Genomic DNA, 13,622 nt, shown 5'->3' with positions numbered 1-13,622 from the left:
GCCGGCTGTGTGGACTCTAGGTGCTTGATGTTCTTTTGTGCAGCAAGGCTAAAAGCTGTTAAAGGTCGTGTTTTAACTTACCAGATTTTTTTTTTTTTTTTTTTTTCACTGAATTGGAGTAAGCCAGTGTTTTTGCTACTGCTTACTTTAAATAAATGGAAGAGCGTTTGGGAGTCCTGACCAGCTTTTGTGTAGGAGAGAGCAATCATAACAAACTGCTTCTGTGAGAAACCGAAAACAAATAAAAGATGAGCTGTTATCCCGGGGTTTACAAATGCAGTAGAGATGCTGCCTGAAAAGTAGCAAGTTAATTTAAAACTTGGAAGCCCCTTGTTTGCAAACCTGGGATGAATTTTGATAACGCTTCACGTTCTCCCATTTTTAGCCTTTAAAAGATCTCGGCAAATCCAGTGCAATGATTTCAGCCAACTCTGGACTCAGAGAAGAGCGAGAATCTAAGTGTTGCATTTAGCACTGCCAGAAGTTTTCTGACTCTCCCCGAGGAATTTCCAAGAATACTGTAACACTTGCTCTGTGTGTTTCTAAGAGTGTTACTAACCATTCACAATGCAGCAGTCAACTGAAGCAAAAAAAACCCCTTTCCACTAACAGAAGCCTAGGTACAAGGAGAGCTCAGAGGATTTAAAATCAATGACATTTCCTACACCTTTGAAATTATTTTCCATATTATTTTTTTGTTCTTGGCATATTTCAAACTTTCATTGTTTTCAGTCCAATGTTACTATAACAGATGATGGGTAGGCATTATTAAGACGAGCAGAATATTTTCAGTTGTGTGGCCAAAGGATGAATGTGTGTATCAGTGAGAGGTTGTTGTTGTTAAGGTAGTAGTTAATTAGTTGTTAAGTGACACCAAATCTCCAAATCACTATTCCACTTTTTACTTTGTTTTTACTTTTTGTTTTTATTTTTACTTTACCTTTGACTGAGTAATGTCTGAATATTGTGATGGCTAATAACTCACAGTGGCTGTACTTATGCAAACATACACGTGCTCCATAGAAAGATTCCGGCATGAAAAGGTAAAGGATTAGGCTCAGACTGGAAGTGGAGCTGATAAGGTGGTGATAAACTCATGACTGAAGTTGCATCTTTTTCTTAGTTATTACCTCCACAGAGCAGAAACATATCTGCAGCAATCCCAGGATCTTTACAGGAAATCTCCTGTTTGTGTGATTCTGCTTGTAACCAAGTGGCCTGGAAAACTGGAGCCAAAATCAAATGCTTTTGTGACTGCAGTAGTAGGAAAAAGAAACACCATCTTTTTTTATGGAAGGGTTGAAACCTTCTAAATGTAAATATCTTTAGGACATGCAAATTGACTGTGCTGCATAGAAGTATCCAATTAGCTTTGAACAGAGTAGCAAAGCTATAGGGACTGTTATTGTTAGTACAGTGCTTTGTGCAGGTGATGTGTTGAGAAACCGTTTTGATATCTCAGCATTTGTTGAATGCAAGTGAGCTGCTGATGCTTGAAGACTTTCAGATTGGTAAATTCCAACCCAGATTCAGGAATTTTGTTTTCTGGCTGAGATGTGGACTTCAAAGATAATACTTGCATAATGGTAAATAGAGGAAATACTCAAGTCCCAGCAGTGTTTTTGCATTGGATTTTGATATTTCGTAAATATGTTGAGATCAAATATCTTTTTACATTAGCTAATCTGCATTTTGTACACTTCCTGTATTGGAAATAGGTGGCAAGAGCCTTTGTTTGTCTATCTCAGATTCACGTAAACACAGAGGTGAAAACTTGCATTTGTTTTGCAACATGCAACTTGTTATATTTGAAAGGTTGGTCATAGTGGTGATGCAACAGTTTCTGTCTGCTCACCTACTGGCAACACTGCCAGATGTAAGAGTTACACTGTGGAGATCTTTCTAACCCTTTTTTTTTTTTTTAATTTTTATTTTTGTGTGTGTGTGTCAATTTTTTAATATTTTAAAAAGAGATGTCTTCTGATTTAAAAACAAATATCTTCTGATTAGGTAGTGTTGCCAGGTAAGTCAAGGAGAACTCAGCAAAACCCACAAGTTAGCATTTTGGTTACAGTGACTTCGGTCATTTCGGTACAGTCCTACATTCAGTCCTTCTTGGCTGCATTCAGTTGTTACTGTCCAGAGATGGAAAGAAAAAGTCAAAACAAACTATTAAGTCTGTGCTTAAGATTCTGGATCAAGCACAATAGAGCTACTCAGTTCATTGGCAAGGTGAAGAGCAGCCTGTCCCCCCTGCAAATCCTCTGATTCAATCCAAGTTTTTGTGTACCATTTGGTAGAGAGAGAAATCAAGCACCATTTAATTATCCAGTGTAGATCTGTCTGCACTGTCCTTGGACTTGGTCATTGGAGAGAATGGATGGGTACTTCAGGCCAACTTTATGCCAGTCAGCACCTTTTTGGCCAGTGTGTCTCTGCTCCCAGTTCAAGACATTGATGAATAGCTTCATTTGTTATATCATCCAATGGCTTTTAATCTCAGTATTGCCAGCCTCAAGCATTCAAACACCAGAAGTCAGTTCCCAGACATTAGTAACTAAATACGTTCAGACACTTTTCAGAATAATTAATAAGCCTGTAACGTTGTTTTCAAGCTTTTCTCAGCAATCTCGAGATTCTTTGTTTGAAATGAAAGCTTCGTTACAGGTGCAGGTTTTTTTTTGTTTGTTTGTTTTGTTTTGTTTTCAGAAGCTGTATTTAGTGACAGGGAAGGAAATAATTATTACTGCTTTATTTTGACTTATTCCTACTTTAAAATGAGTTTATTTTCTGTTCACCTCTTATCTTTGACTGCAATAAAACTTTTTTTCTGGTGACATTATTCTTCCTACATCAGTCTGTGTCAAACTGTGCTTTGGAAGATATGTTGGCTGTAGTGAAGATGCTGTCCTGGTGATTTCTCTGGAGATATGCTGGCACTAACATATTTACATTTCATTTGCTATGGAACAAACTTAGAGACAATATAAGTAGCTTCCATGTGGATTGGGGGCCAGGAATCTTAACTAATGAAATAGTTACTGATGGAAAACAAATCTTAAATTATTGTGGTATGGTGTGGTGGTCAGAAGAATACAGTGAAATACACCAATTCAGACTAATCTCAGGCAATTTAACTTCTATTAAAGCGTATGAATTTTCTTGCATATTAAAGAAGCTATGTGAAATAGTATTCTTTTGTTGGACATATGCAGTTTGATTTGGTATTTCTTTATGAAGTAGGTTCTTTAGCAGAAGTCGCTTTTGCTTAAATGGTTCATAACAGCTGGAATCAAATGCTTTACTCTCAAACAAGAATGATAATTAAGGTAATCTCTGATCATGCTGATACCAGTAATATTTAGGCTGTGTTAAGTAATTAAAAATGTTAATGTGAGGTCTTTGTATGTAGCTTCCTCTGAAATTAATGTCTCTTATTTCCATGGAAACTACAAGAGATACAAATATGAAAATAACACTATATGAAAGAGAAAATTCTCAGTTACAAAACACTCTTTTTCAGTTTAGTCACCACAATTAGCCATGCATTTTTGTTAGTGATGAATAAGAGCCTGCATGCTATGCTTGTAAAAATCAGCACCAACAGAGGTGACCCACTGTTTCATGACTGCAATGATGGCATGAGAAGTGAATGTGTGATATTCAGTCAGTTGTAGAACAACCCATCTTGGAAGAGATCTTGAAAGATTATCACGCCCAGCCTTTTGTGAGAAAATCAAACCTAGATGAGATGATCCAGCACGCTGTACAATTGCATCTTGAAAACCTGCAGTGATGGGGATTCTACTGTGTACTGGGTGAGGTTGTGTCACTGATTCTTCTGTAGTAAATAAATAAATAAAAATCACTCTTATATGATGGCGATGACTTATAGACATTGGCCCTTGTCTTTGCCATGCAGTTTCTTGTGAAGAGACAGCCTTCACCCTCTTTGAAGCTGCCTTTTAAGTACTAGAATACTGTAATGAGGTTCCCCGTGTCTTCTCTTTCCTAGGGTGGAAATGTGTAACTCCTGTAGTTTGTCCTCACAAGACAGATTCTCCATTCCTTGGATGGTTTCTGTGTCCCTCCTCTGGACCCTCTCCTGTCTGTCCAGTTCTTTTTTGAATTGTGGGTATCAGAACTGGACACAGTACTACAGGTACAGCCTGTCGAGCCCTTAGTAGAGTGGAATGATTACATCTAAATCTCTGCTAGCAGTACCCCTGTGGATGCAGCCCTGGACTTTGCTTTCCTTGCTGCAGCAGCACGCTACCAAATCATGTTCAGCCTGGAGTCCACCAGGGTGCCAGGCATAGCTTCTCCCTACAGAAATGCTTTTGTGGGCTCCTCTGAACTGATAGGAAGACAGTGAGTCTTCCACATTGAACTTTGACTTCTCCAAGGGCTTCAGTAATGTTAAGGATGACAAGCCAACATGATAGTTGTTCAGTATTTTAAGAAAGAAAGCTTAGACATAAGTTTGTTTGTAAGGATTGCTATCCAAGTATTTAAATGTAAAAACTAGATTTTAGTTAAAGTTACTGAAGAAGCAATGTCTTAACTTGCATTTAGTGATTCTTCACAATGTCCTTGTAACTTAAAAAAATATATATATATACCTTTTACTTAGGAACAAATGCTCCTAGAACCTTTTTAGTTATATTTTTCATATTGCCAGGTATACTGATATTGTTTCAGCAAAGCTGGGCTCCAGACACTTACAGATACTTACACTTGGCAATGCTTAGATTTCATAAATACAGTAGGTTTCTAATGACTGGCATCCAGCTTATGAAGTTGAGTTAGGCATTTAGGACTATGTCCACAAATCATCTTCTGTTTGGTTCCATCCGAGAAAGGTTTTCACAGAACCTCGAGGCCTGCTGAGAATCCTACTTCAATATCTGGGTACTGACAGATGCTTAAGAACAAGGATTCTCAGCAGGCTGCAAATTATCTGTCTGTGTATGAAAGAAGAACAAGATGTCTAAAATAGCTGATACAAAAAGTCAAAGGTGTGCCTCGCTCTTTTGGAAGTAAGCAATTAACTGCAGCATTTTTAAGTCTTTCAAAGGTGCCTGGATTCACAGGGCCCTTATGAACAGAGGCAGTAATTTACTTCAGAAAACAAGTGATGTGCTTCCTTCTTTTAAAATTCAGCTTCTCTCTTTTTTAACAAGCGATTTAAAAAAGATCTAAGAGCTGTTGCTACAGCGCTCAGCTAATAATTGATCTGAGTTCGGTTGTCCGTAATGAGGATTCAAAACTGTTCCTATCACCTCCTGTGAAGAGTAAAAATAATTGTAGAATTACAAAATATTCAGAGTTTGAAGGGATCCACGAGAACTATTGAATCCAGCTCCTGGTTCCGCACAGGACCACCCAATACTCAAACTCTGTGGCTGACTGCATTATCCAAATTCTTCTTGAGAACTGGCAACTCGGGGTTGTGATGCTGCCCTGAGAAACCTGTTCCATGCCCACCGCCCTCTGGTGCAGACCCTTACCCTAACCCCTGCCTGACTCTCCTCTAACACAGCTCCATGCTGTTCCCTCGGGCCCTGTCGCTGTCACAAAGAGCAGAGCTCAGGGCTGTCCCTCTGCTCCCTGTGAGGAGCTGCAGCTGCCACCAGGCCTCCCCTTAGCCTCCTCTGCACTGTGCTGGACAAACCAAGGGAACCTCAGCCACTTCTCTAGACCCTTCCCCATCTTCATAGCCCTCCCTTGAACACTATCCAATAGTTTTATGTCCACTTATATGATGGTATTCAAAGCTGCACACAGTGCTCAAGGTCCACACCAGTGCAGAGCAAGATGATCACTCCCTTGACTGGCTGGGAGTTCTAAGCCTGATGCTGATGTGGTTTACTATCCCTCTATGAGTGCTGTCTTGGGTCAGAAGGAAGGTAAGAGTATTTACCTATAACCCTGTGATGAAGATGTTACTTTAGGGCAAGGGGACCTGGTTCTGTTCTGGAGCTGTGCCCAAAGCATTGCATTGGCATTTTGAAGGCAGGACTGTAATACACGTTTCATGTACAGACTGGTTTACAACTGTTAAGAAAATGGTAATTTGAGTGTGTTTTTTTCTTTTTAACTTTTTGGAGGTTTAACTTCTTAACACTTTTTTGAAGGGGAAGTTGAGATAACAAATCTAGAACTGTGCTGATCACATGAAACAACAATAGAATTACAACCTTTCTAATCGTTGGCACTGAGCTCTGCTGCTGAGTAAACTGTCAGGTATTATCCATTATAATCCAGCATAGTCAGCAGAAAGCTGAGGCAGCTGTTGTGCAAACACTTCTCTACAAAGAAGATGTAAAGCATGGTTGGTGATCTTGATTTATATTCCAAAATCTAAAGGAAGTGCACTTCCATTGATTCTTCGGGCTACTTTCTTTAGAAGTTTGAGGGTGTTTTGGTTAGTTAGTCTGTTGGTTGTTAGGATTATTTATTTATTTATTTATTTATTTATTTATTTATTTATTTAAGTCATGAGCAAGTTTGAGTCTAATATCTCTGTCTCTGGCTTTCTTCTCAGTACATTCCCAGTCTTCACTACTGAACTGAGCATGCAGCCTTCTTGCCCAGCAATTACAGTTCTTCCCAGCTGGTTTTTGGCCTCTCTTCCTGTGATCTTACTGTAGACAAATTCCTCCCTTTTTCCTCTATTTTCTTCGCAGACAATTCTCTGACATTAACAGGCACTATTAGACTGCTGGAAACTACTGCAGCTAGCTCACGTGATCTCCATCACCACTTTGTTCTTTATCATCCCTTCTTCTTCCATCTTCTCTCCCACTCCTCATCTTCCAGCTGTCTTGGCCTTGTCCAGATCAGTTTCATCATCAAGATGAATGGCTTCCAAGTTGCTTAAAGCTACTAGAAATCCTCTGATGCCTTATTCTCTCTGCAGAAAGGTATTTGAAAATAGCTTTTCTTTCTTTTGTTGGAGATTGGAGGAGTAGTCAGTAAGCCAGTTATGTCTTAACAGGCTTAGAAGAAACTTCTGTTCATCCAGAACATAATTTTGTTTTCTATTTTAGATTTAAAGGGCATTTATTTTTATTTATTATTATTATTATTATTTTTGTTGAGGAAAAAGTTTGAGAACCCAGAAGTTATGTAACAAAAGAAGATGCTCTCTTCCATCCTTACCTTGACTAGAAATTTTAACTTCATACAAAGCATGTTTTAAATCGTCAACGTCTGTTACTAAATGATTTCTAATGACGTATTTGAATCTTTACTGATATGTATATATATCTAAATGTTCACTATTAGCTGATCCACATCTCTTATTCTCTGTTCTTGACATATGTTTATAAAAGACAAAATACAATACAGAAATCCTGTCCAAGATGGTTCCTGCGTTAGAGGTCTGCAAGAACTTTGAATATTCTCACAACTCTTGTTGTGTTTTGTGCAAAGCATCCAAAAGGTTTGTGCTAGTAACTGTGCCCATTCCAGGCCAGAGCTTGAAACTCAAGCATCTATGTCTATAAATCATTACAGCAACCTCTAACAAGTGCTTAATATGAGCCATCTAGTACTCCACAAAATATTTTTTGGAATGGCTTGAGAGTTAGTTGATGACTTTTCCAAGTTAGTTGTTTGGATGTGGCCATGTTATTTTGGAGGCCATAAGAGACCAGATGTCTGCATAGCCTGGACACAATGGAGCAGGGACTTAACGTTATTGAAGTTTCCCCATTCTTCTGGGAGTGGCTGTTGGTGAAGTTATTTACCCTTCCAATAAAGAATTTACTAGAGTTTTCTTTGGACTGTAAATGAACGTATATAAAAAATACTTATGCTAATTTAATGAATACTGTGTAAAATTAATAGTGTTTTTGTGACCAGTTACTGAATGACATGATTAAATTTTCAAAATGGGAACATGTAAGCCTATTGCCATCGTGTTGCAATATTCATATGATGTGCTGATTGGTTGTACACTTATACACCAAGATAATTTAAAGCTTGGATAAAATAGCCTTTTTTTTTTTGGTGGTAATAGTAGTAGTAGTGTTGAAAGCGCACACACAGACAATATTTTATGGTATTTTAAATATACTCTGAGGGGGAAAAAGATTGCTTGAAATATTCTGGTCAGTCTCCTGGTGGTATAGGTTATCTTGAAGTATAGTTCTGCCACCATGTGGCTATGGAATGCTCTTCTTAAAGTCATGTTTACTTAGCTATTGACATTTACAGCCTTTTTCTTTTAAACTTTGCTCTCTTTATGTAAAAAATAATAATAATAATGAAGGAATATTATAAATCCCAAAGAGATATATAAACTCTTTACGCTTTTATTGAAGTAAATATAAATGAAAGAAATAACCAGTACTCAAATTCATTGGTGTACTGATGGACAGTTTTCTGAATATGAGCCAGCAGTGTGCCCAGGTGGCCAAGAAGGCCAATGGCATCCTGGCTTGTATCAGGAATGGTGTGGTGAGCAAGACTACTAGGGAAGTAATCCCCCCCTGTACTTGGCACTGGTGAGGCCTCACCTCGAGTACTGTGTTCAGTTTTGGGCACCTCAATACAGAAAGGACAGTGAGGTGTTGGAGCAGGTCCAAAGAAGGGCAACAAGGCTTGTGAAGGGCTTGGAGAATATGCCCTGCAAGGAGTGACTGAAGGAACTGGGACTGTTTAGTCTGGGGAAGGGTAGGCTGAGGGGAGACGTTATTGCCCTCTTCCAATATCTGAAAGGTACTTACAGCAAGAGCAGGGCTGGTCTCTTCTCACTGGTGAATGGACGAGGGGAAATGGCCTCAAGTTGCTCCAGGGGAGGTTTAGGTTGGATATGAGGAAAAACTTCTTTACTGAATTGGTTGTTAAGCACTGGAATAGGCTCCCCAGGGAGTTGTATGTATCGAGTCACCATTCCTGGATGTGTTTAAAAACTGTTATGATGTGGTGCTCAGGGACATGATTTAGCAGAGGGTTGTTAGTTAGGCTAGTGTGGTTAGGTTGTGGTTGGACTCGATGATCTTGAAGATCTTTTCCAATGTGAGCAATTCTGTGATTCTGTGATTCATTGGAAATGCCATTAAGTTAACAGAACTTCAGTTACGCATGGCAGTCTACAGTCCAGAAATCACTTATGCTTTACTTAATTTTTATTTTTTGCTTAAAAATATTATAATCATACTTCAAACATAGGTATAAGAAGTAAAAAATCATGTAGCCTAATTGCCAAGGTTGTAGACTATCTACAGTGCTGTATGCCTCTCTCTCTCATGTAAATATTCCATATGTAGATTTAAAGGGTTTTAAGGCCATACCCAATTGTTTTTGATTCTCATTACTCTAAAGAATGATTGCTGTGTTCAATAAAAGCACCTTCGTGGTTGTGACAGCTGAAAATGCAGGCTTATTTGAGTGAGTCACTGATAAAGATGACAGCATCTCAGAGCACACCTCATTCTTGTGTGCCCATTTCAAAATTAGTTTCTCTAGTTATCAGCAGGAATAATTATGGTCTTTCAACTTTAGTTTCTGTTACTCTGTGCTATAAATCATTCTGACCTCATTTGAGTCTTCCACATTTTGCAGCAGACATGTCACTTTTCCCAGAAGAAAAGTGCCTGGGTTTAAAGATCAGATTTTTAAGTTTATTTTTGAAAATCCACTTAATGCAAATGAAATTCCAAATGAAAATTCAATAACAAACTACTAAGTCTCCCTGTCTTGTCTCTTCTTGAGTTCTACAGGAAAAGTCTTGAAATCATACTCTGTCTGTTTCATGCCAGCAGTACTGTGCATTAAAACTAAAATGCCATAGAGCTTTCACACCAGCTCTTTATAATCGCTGCAGACATAATGTATGATTTGGTTGCTTCACTTTGAGAAAGCTTTGTGTACTTTTTCCCAAGCTTTTTAGAAAGGTGAGAAGATAAATTATAGTGTTGTTCTCCCAGCTATTCTATAATAATGACACATAGGTCAGCTGTATAGAATGGCCTTTTGCTGGATAAATTATTAGTATCATAGCTTAAATGACAGAAACAGTAACTGGCTTTGAAAAGCTAGGTAGTGATACAGAATGGTATCATTATTTCATGCAGTAATAGTGCATTTTTTTTCCTAAAATGTGAAACCATAAACACACATCTTGGAAAAAAAGCAAGTTCTTGGAATTTATTGAACTCCAAATGCATGGTTTGGAGTGGAACTGCCAACTGTTTCCTTGTTCATGTGTAGTATGCTACTGTGTTCAGTTTTGTCTGCATATGATTTTATCAACAGCATGCCACTACCTCTCGCTCAAATAGTAGTGTGTATAAAATAAGCCTTAAGTTACAGACACAGCCATAAGTCTGGCATTTATTTTCATTTGAATGCCTCTTCAGAGGAAGTGTTTTGAATACGGGTGTGTTCAGATACATAGAAAACGTATATGAATATGAACATAAAGTTGTAGTTCTGCAGGTACATCCGTTACCTCTGTGATTTCATTTTATATTTGTGATTTAAAATTGTAATGATTTAAAATCTTAATGATTTGTGGTAATTCGATAGTGACAGACAATAAAATTCATGATTCTAATTGGCAGTAGCTGACAGCCTGAAGATAGCAATGACATGTCCAGTCTCACAGGAAAACAGATTGTAGCTAATCGGGGGAGTATAATGTTCTGATTTTTCTGTGCTTTTACTTATCTAGTTAGCTTACTGATTTTGCTGAATATTTCCTTGTTTTGACTGACTCGTGTTTTTCCCAACAAATCCAATTTTTCATTTTCTTTCTCTCTCAGTACTATATTTTTTACTAAGTCTAAGAGGTACTTTTTTGTTTTGCTTGGTGCTATGAATGTTTTCTCTTGGAAGCCACTGTATTCAGGTGCTAAATGAGATGAAAAATTCACAGCTGACCAGAGCTATGGTGTCACTGCTGGCATTGGGCAGTGGCAGTTTTCCTCACAGCTGTGATGTTCTTGAAAATTTTTGTATGGAATCAGAAAAATCTTTCAGTTCTCAAAAGTGTTAAAGGGAAAAGTAGTGTCTTCTGGGCAAGCAAGAGAAGTGTATTAACATACTCAGAAGACTAAGTTTGTTCTTCTTTCTCTTGTTTCCAAATGTTTGCCTTTTCACAATTTATCAGAGCTCTGACCTATTTTCTCTCTGAATAATAATATCATATATATGTCTTGTTTCTAAAGAGTCTTGACAATGACAATTCTTACTCTGTGTCTGAAGTAAGATGAAGTACAGCCTCATTGAATATGACTTACTAAAACCTGTGTACTTTAAACACAGATTCAGAAGCAACTTCAGTAAGGATCTAAACTATAGACAGAGCAATGCTTAGTTATTGCAGTGCTATTCTGTAAAGGTTAGTAATAAATATGTTTTATAAGCAACCTTATTTGTGATAAACTGGGTGAAAGCCTTTTTGAGTGGTATGAATGTAAAGTTCCCAAAGCTTCTTGCCTCATCCTTTGTTAGGAGTTAAAAAATGTAGAATTCCAGAAAGGGAAGCTGATCGTTTTGTTGCTATGTGAGTCTTTTAGAAACAGCAGGGGCTGCCTTGAGGGATGAAGCAGTAGTTGTTTTACTCTACCTGAAGATATCACCAAAGGTTCTTAGCACTTCTCCAAGTGCCCATCATCAGAAGAGGAGGGATGCCACCTCTGGTGACAGTGAAGGTTTAGGTATGAGAGCTGTGTAGATAACAGTGAGCTGTTGCAAAAGTGTTTGGTCACATGTCACTGACATCTACAGCCTTCTTAACCTGTACAGATCCATCAAATTGGTGCTTTCTGACTTATTCATAGCTAGTTGTCCTCTTGTCTCCTGACATGCTCCTAAACCCAGACTGGGGCCCAGCATGGTGCCACCCGTCTTAAGTGAATGAATACCAGCAGGGTTAATTAAGTAATTTAGTCATTTTCATCCTGAGAGGAATGTGCCTCATTTCATTCAGGGCATATGAATCTAAATACAGAACTTGTTTACGCACAGAATTAGTTCTGGAACCTGGGCTACAGCTTAAATCCTGTTAAATTGGATATGTGAGCAGGGGAAAAAAAAGCTTGTTATCTAGGAGGAAAATAGTGGATTTTGTAATATTTGAATTGCTGTCAGTGGTAAACTAGACTAAACGTGAGTTTAGTTTTGATTTCAAACACCTCCTCCCACCCTACCCCATGCTTTAATCCATTTTGTATTCTCTTGGCAGGCAGTTTCAAGAATTAATCTGAATACTTCCTTTCCTGCAACAAATCTCTGTTAACAATACAGAAAGAAAAGAGTGACTGAAATTCTGTAAATGTCCTGAAAGTGTCCTGTGTAAACTTTGTATGTGATATTGGTTCCTCAAGATGAAACCAACTTAATGAGAGACTTTCTCTGAAAAAGGACATGTGCATTCTGCTAATGAATACCTTTCTGTGTATAGTATATTCTAAATACCTTTGGGTATTTACACTGCTTTATGTAATATTTCCAAATCAATATTATTGATAATAATATTGAATAAGTTGAAGTAGGAAATAGTGCTTAAATAAAGATTATTTTTTAAAATAAGTCTTTGGACAAATACCTCTTGCACTGCACTGACAATATGCTCTGGATGCAGCCGAGTGGTACATTGCTCCAATATTTCCTGAGTATCAAACTGCTTTTTACTCTGCTGCACTGTAAAGTTAAGATGCAAAATACATGGAAAAAACTGATGCTTCTTGAGTCAGAGCAAACATTTGTTTCATGCATTAGTGTGGCACATTTTCTTTTGTGTCATTTCTTTTGTACTGCTTATCTTTGAAATCCTTACACATCCTATGCTTTCATGGAAAACTTCAAGTCACTGTCCATATTGCTGCTATGTTCTTTCAACACTTGCTTTCAATGGATCATTACTGGGTTCTCTGTTTTAAAACTTTTGCACTCTTAGGTTGTGAACAAATGAAAAAAAAAAAAGTTGTGAAATTTAATAGCAACAGTGCCTTGTAAAAAGTGAATGTCTCCAAGAAATAGTATGCAAAAAAAGAAGTATTGTGAAACATTCAGGATGTATCTCAAACCTAAGATCTAGTGAGTGTTTTCTGTTTGGCCTATATTTTCCTGTTAATCTTTCCAGCACAATGGAGTATTTCACTAGAACAGAAGGATTTAGGTGGAATTAAAGTTTTTCCATTTAAACTGGGAGTCTTATCCTTAAATGTATAAACTAATCTTTTAAACCGATTTAATTACTTAAAGAAGTTAAGTAGAAAGAAAATAATATATTTTAAACATTCTAACACAGAGAGTTTCCATATACACCAATGAAAGTTAGTTTACTTAAAGATGGATCCAGCTGTCTGAAAGTGGAAAAAAAATACGCCTGGTTAAAAGGATTTTGGAACTATCCTGGCTCAGCATATCTGTACAACATATGAAAATGCCATTTTTTTTTTTTTAATAAATAATTTCCAGTGATTAAAAATTTTAAGCTGCATTAAGCAGAGCTATGTATCTAAATATAAATAATGCATTATTGATCAAATGACTTACATACAGCTAGAGTATTCTTCCATATGTGATGTTGCTTTAAAAATAAAAGGTGTTGAGACATGCACTGGCATTTGATAGGAGAAGCAGTGTATGGCAGAATTTAGGGA

The 13,622-nt window shown here is 37.5% G+C and overlaps 1 protein-coding gene across 7 annotated transcripts in view; it reads left to right on the top strand.

Moving 5' to 3' along the window:
- The window catches only part of KLHL32 (kelch like family member 32), a 114,155-nt gene that overhangs the window by 9,068 nt on the left and 91,465 nt on the right, over positions 1 to 13,622 (top strand). The gene's annotated exons all lie outside the window — the stretch shown is intronic.

Source organism: Gallus gallus, chromosome 3 (genome assembly GCF_016699485.2).
Source record: "Gallus gallus isolate bGalGal1 chromosome 3, bGalGal1.mat.broiler.GRCg7b, whole genome shotgun sequence".
Taxonomy (NCBI): domain Eukaryota; kingdom Metazoa; phylum Chordata; class Aves; order Galliformes; family Phasianidae; genus Gallus; species Gallus gallus.
This window is presented reverse-complemented; position numbering and strand designations above follow the sequence as displayed.